The 5,939-nt window shown below is 41.5% G+C and overlaps 1 non-coding gene across 1 annotated transcript; it reads left to right on the top strand.

The window, feature by feature from the left end:
* The first annotated feature begins 5,572 nt into the window (after nucleotides 1–5,572).
* LOC115354800 (U4 spliceosomal RNA) lies at nucleotides 5,573–5,713 on the top strand. Its single transcript, XR_003927802.1, has one exon. It is a non-coding gene; the product is annotated as a U4 spliceosomal RNA (small nuclear RNA).
* Nucleotides 5,714–5,939: the final 226 nt, after the last annotated feature.

The raw sequence follows: 5,939 nt of genomic DNA, 5'->3' as shown, positions 1-5,939 counted from the left end.
GGGGTAATTTGTGCCAAGGGGCAAGTAGTGCCACCCCTGTTATCTAGAAAACCATAGAAGAAGTTGGTCATGTGACCACATATTTTGAAGAGGCATCCATTTCACTCATCCTGCAAAGAAGGGAGACACATGGCTTGAGAGGAAAGCACATTTCAGTTCAAAAAACCTTTTTTTGCCCTCCAAAGTAAAATTTCCATGATCAAGGTTTTTTGATTGCTGTGTTTGAACAATTATAGAAAACTTTGAAAACAGTTCACACAGGTTTTAGTACTTTAGTAAGCTACACCATGAGTCTATACAGTTAGCATGATGTTAGCTCAAAACAGCTGGGGGATGCATTTTTTTCAAAATGGTGGGCTTGGGGTAATTTGTGCCAAAGGACCTTGGGGTAAGTTGTGCCAGTGGCACAACTTGTGATTATATACTATATATTACTTTATTGTATTTTATTGTTATTGTACATTGTCTTCTTACCTTTGATCACTAAAACTATTCAGAATCAGATGAAGATGATTTGCAGGTGCTCATTTTGGAATTTTTATTTTGTTCTGGGTATGTGTTCATGTGGCGCTCGGCCTTGTTATAGAAAAGTGGCCTGTGATCTTGTTAAAATAATAAATAAATGTTAAATAAATAATTTTGTATTGAATTTGTTTTGCTTTTATATAGCATTATCATTTGTGAGATTAAAATGATCTGTTTTACTTCAATTATTAATGGCACAATTTACCCCAGTGTATTCTCTCTAAGGGCACAATTTACCCCGCACCGGGGGCAAGTTGTGCCACAAAACCACTTTTTTTTTCAAAAGCTATATTTCTCAAACAGTTTATATAAGATCCAAAGTGATTGTTCCCAGGGATGCACAACATCTTAAACTATGTGTGTATATTTTAGTTGGAGGCATTACTGTAATCCCCTCGCTTTAAAGGCACTTTAAGTAAAAATTGGCACTACTTACCCCACTCTCCCCTAACTAAATTTTTGACAGCTGTTTAAAATCTGCCTTTCCATGCATGGCTGCCTGCTGCCCTGCATGTCAGTGATTGGCTCAGTCAGTTTGTGAAGCTACATATGAAGTTTTAGCTCAGTGAGATAGAGGCCAGTCCTTGGTGTTGAAGATTGTGAGTTTAAGCCTCAGCTTATGCAACATTCCCATGTGTGAAAATTCACCAAACTTTGCACAAACGTCCAGTCCCATGCCAGATAATGATTGTCAGATTTTTGTCTTGATGACTGATTTTTTTTTTTTCTACAGTGGTTTTGCATGGAAAGTGACTGGCTTAGTCAATTTGTGAAGCCTCACATGAATTGACACTTGTCAATTAGCTCAGTGAGATAAAGCGTTGTCCTGCATGCCAGAAACTGAGATCAAGCCTCAACTGATGCAAAATGCACATTAAAATGCCACCTTTCTTTTCATTTTCCAATTCTCCACTTGTTGCTCAGAATTGCCTAAAATTGCCCGGCCCCAACCATTGCTGCACAGCAGCAATGGTTGCCCTTTTTTCTGTTTGTTTGCAGCGACTGATGAGCGCTGCCACTGGCTGGTGAACAGGAAGCGATTCAACTCCCCAGCTGTCACTTTTGTCTCTGGTCAGGATGGACAACAGCAGTGAGGAGCTCATCTCGGTGGACGTGGTTACTAGTCTGGAGGTAAAGAGTTAACCTGCCTGTTTAGAGGACTCCCTGAAGGTTTTCATTCAAGACACTTTACATAATGGGAGCATGGAGCAAGGTTATTATAGTTAACAAAACTACAATTAAAACTAAAACTAGGTGTGAAAAAAACATAGAATTGATTGCAATAAAAAAAAAAAGCTAACTGAAACAATATTGTGTGCTTACAAAACAAATAAACTAAAATAAAAATGTACGGCAAATGTCTTCAGTTTTAGTCTTTGTGAATTTGGTCAAATTTGGTCCAAAAAAAAAAAAAAAGTTATTTTAGGAGAAGTTAGATGGTGTAGCTGTCCCCGCTGAACACATTTATTCCTCCGCCAGTGATCGATACCGCAGAAGGTAGAGGAAGATCCATGACAAATGAACTTTTCCTAAAATTACTCATTTGTTTTTTTTTAATTCAATTGATACACTGTGTAAACAAGACAGCTTCAGAGTGGCTATAAAGTTTATTTTTTCACTTTGACACAGGTAGGCTATTGACTCCCATTGACTTTAAGTCTTTATGCTAAGCTAACATGAAATGCTACCCATTAGAACCAAACTACTGGACGTGCAGAGGTGACAAATGTACCAAACATCTTGTCTCAGGCTGAGTATTTTTCTGGAATATTCGTTGAATGACCTAATTGCATAACCCCTCTTTCGTCCTGTCTGCAGATTTACCCGTGACAGGGCTGGCCGTGCGCCGCCCGCAACGGCCCAGACGTGGACAACTGGCTCGGGAAGAAAAACTGACAACAAATCAAAAGTTTGCCCTGCTACTTTGTGCCCAAGAGGATGAAGGGGAGGAAGCTGAGCGAGGCGGCCAAAGGTGAAAGTTGCCTTACCTATAAATCTGTCGGTGTCTGTGGGCAGAAGTGAGACGTACAGAGCACAGAGAGAAAAACAAAAGACAAAAAAACAAGTGGTACAGCTGCTGTCCGCTCGGCTCAAAGTAAACTTAAAGGAACAGTTCAACCCAAAATTAAACTTCAGTCAATTCAGGCATTTGTTTGTTTGTTTGTTGACTGAACTATGGCCAAAAGCACACAAAGGGCTCTAGTTTCGCAGACCTGGCGAGGCGGGGGCGTAGCGCAGATGCGCTTCGCCAACTGGGTGTGGCCAGGCGGATTTTCCAAGTTTGGCACGCCGTGCTCGGTGGCGCAAGTACTCCGCCGTCCCTCCTACCGGCGCAAGGGAGGAGAGAAGGCGTGGAGTGGGTTTGACACAGCCGATTCACATTTAACCAATCAAATGAGCCCCTGTCCTTGCCTTTAAAATGCGCTGCGCGAAGGCGTAATGAAAGTTTACACAGCTGATATGGAGGTATATTGCCGCAGGCGGAGCGGAGCTCAGGAGACAGGCGCGGAGCGGAGACCGGCGAGCAGTGCGGACACGTCACCAAAACCTCACAGGCAGGCTTCCGGAGTGTCAGGCACATGAACGATGCAATAAATACCGAAAAAAACACTATTCAATGCTACGATCACAATCAGCACATACATATATCTCCATATCAACTGTCCCATCACAGCTGATGTCAGATCAAAGGAGATTGGCACCGTTTATGCTGATTGTGAGGTTTTGGTGATGTGCGCCAGTCAGCCAAACTTCCACTGCGCCGGCTCCGCTCCGCCTTGCGCGGAAAGTAGACGTGGTTTCAGGAGGCGAGCTTTTGGCGCACCTCGGCGAAGCCTTTTGGCACGAAACTGTCACTGCGCAAAGTTGAATCTGTCGGCACCTCCCCCCGCTGCGCCACCACTCCCATCTCCGCGCAAGTCCGTCTGCGAAACTTGGACACTGTCCGCCTCTCCCGTTTCGCCGGTCGAAACTAGCTCTGCGCGGGGTTCGCCTCACTGCGCCACCCCGCGCTGCGCCGGGAAACTAGAGCCCAAAGAGTTCACACCAGCAGCTCCATAATGCAAAACCCCGCTGTATATATGGTGTGTATAGCTGTGCTTTACACAGATTCTCAGTTTCTTATTTCTGTATATACTGTTGTGATATTATTGTAGGATTGTTGCACATATTTGTACATAATTCATACACATTTTTAACAAATTTCAGATGCACATATTTTTATATTTCTTATTTTTCCTTTTTTATTTCTCATCATTTCACTTATGCTTATATATACATATATTTTTTTTTCTCTGGAGAATTTGCAGCTGACTTGCAGCAGCTGCGACTGACCCAGTTTTCTGAATCCGATTTAAACCTTTCTTACCTTTGGCGCATGATATAATCACTTAAATAGGTAATGACATTACTGTGAATACAAATAAATTATATAATAAAACATACTGGAAAAAATATGTAAATAAAAATTTGTATTATTTTAATATAACGATTGAGGTCATGCAGCTTTCAGTATTACATCAAATGGGAGCAGCTAAAACGTGAGCATGCAAAATAATGACCAGGGTGTGAAAAGAAAACTTCAGTAGGCGATAAGCTGGAGCTCCATGGGCAAACTCAGTGTCTGTCTCATCTTCTTACCAACTCTTGACTGACAGGAGCAGAAAAATGACTCAGGCCTCATTTTGGGATAAACTGTAGGAGGTTAGAGCATTTTTCGGTTTTATTCCCTCTTTCAGCTGGAGTTAAACATCCTGCATGTGTGTTTTAATATTGTCTAACGTCAGATTTTTCTCTTTTTGTGTCTCTGCCAGAGAGTTGGAGGATATCTTTCTCTCACATTGAGAAAAAAATCATCTTGTTCCATGGCAACAAGAAGACCTGTTGTGAAAGCACTGCCACCAAATGCTGCCAGTGAGACTTTGCACTGTGTAATGGGTCTGTGTGTGAGATACAAGAAAAGCACAACTTGGCATTGCCATAAGTCTGTTTTTCAGTTTTTTTTTTTCAAAATGGAAAAACTTTGGGTTGCATCTAAGGTGGAAAATCAACCAGGACTGCTAAGAGATAAAACACACTTACATTTCCTCATGTTGTTTTACAGAGACTCTAATTAAGTCAGGCACTATTCTGAGACATTTGTAAGAAAGACAATTAAAGAAATCCCTAAGAAATTAGACTGTCACTAAGAAAATAAAAAAGAAGAACACTATGTAATTTCTTATATCTTCACAGAACATCTATGAATCCAGCCTCATGGGTTCTTGTTTAAATGTTTATGTTGGTTGCTTGTATTTTTTAAAAAATGCAAAGATAAAAGGAAAGGAATTGGAGCATTTTTCAAGGAGTGGATACCTCACTTTGAGAAGATAAGATAAGGAATAATTCAAAGTGTTTCTGCAGTAAATTATTTGATCCTCTCTCTCTCGCAGTAAGCAGTGCCTGAAGCTCCTCAAGTGCCTGATCGAGGGCCTCAAACATCGATTCCCTCAGGAGCTGGACTACCTGTGCTCACGCGGTCAAGTTTAGTGTTATGGTTGGGTGAGGGGTCTCTTGGACACGCCCACTTTGTTGAGGTTACGCTTGGATGAGGGTTTACGTCAAAGCCTGTTTGAGCAATTGGCCAACCTATTTTATGGCAAGTCAGGGAGCTGGTGGGCGTGTCTTGCCAGAAATCCAGTGGGATCCCTAGCGGTGCGTTTGTAACAGGGTGGTCCTTTGGTTTCCTTGTGAAATGCAAATTGCGGGTGTATGTGTTGTGATTTCCCAGGCAACGCAATACCCAGAATCCTTTTCAGCTATTTTTTTTTGTTTTGTTTTTGTTTTTTGTTTGTTTTTTCTGCCTTCATTGTAAAGATCCACTTTATTATTTTCCGCTCCATTCGACTCACTAATTTAATTTGGAAGTTGTTTTACAAGCCATCATATTTGTTGATCATGTGTGTATGAGAAAATGTCATACAGAAACACACAGGAAGGCTACAGAAAGACACCGTGTATGATGTGGCTTTCCCAAAAGCCCTGATCAAATTTGCACCCGCTGAGCACTGTTCTTGCGCAGAGGCAATATCATAGTCTATGAAGGTCTACTGAGACGTGATTATTGCTGGTTGAAAACTTAACCCAATACCCCGCCAGGATGGCTTGCGATATAGCCAGCCTTGGCAATTTTTGATGGTCTCCAAGGAGGCTAACTGAAGTGTTAACAAAAACAGCATGCTAGTGTAACCAGGCATAAGGATGAATTTAAATTGCTGAATAACTGACTGAAAATCAGAAAACTCAGGATTCAGGAAGGAGCCTAAAAGTGTGAGTGCCAAAGAATAACACAGCAGGCAGGTTCGGATTTCAACAAATGTATCTTTTATGACTGGTTTTAGTCACCAACAGTATAACAAACACAAGTTTCACAATAG

Source organism: Myripristis murdjan, chromosome 22 (genome assembly GCF_902150065.1).
Source record: "Myripristis murdjan chromosome 22, fMyrMur1.1, whole genome shotgun sequence".
Classification (NCBI taxonomy): domain Eukaryota; kingdom Metazoa; phylum Chordata; class Actinopteri; order Holocentriformes; family Holocentridae; genus Myripristis; species Myripristis murdjan.
Note: the sequence above shows the minus strand (reverse complement) of the source record. Positions and strands in the feature narration are given on the sequence as shown.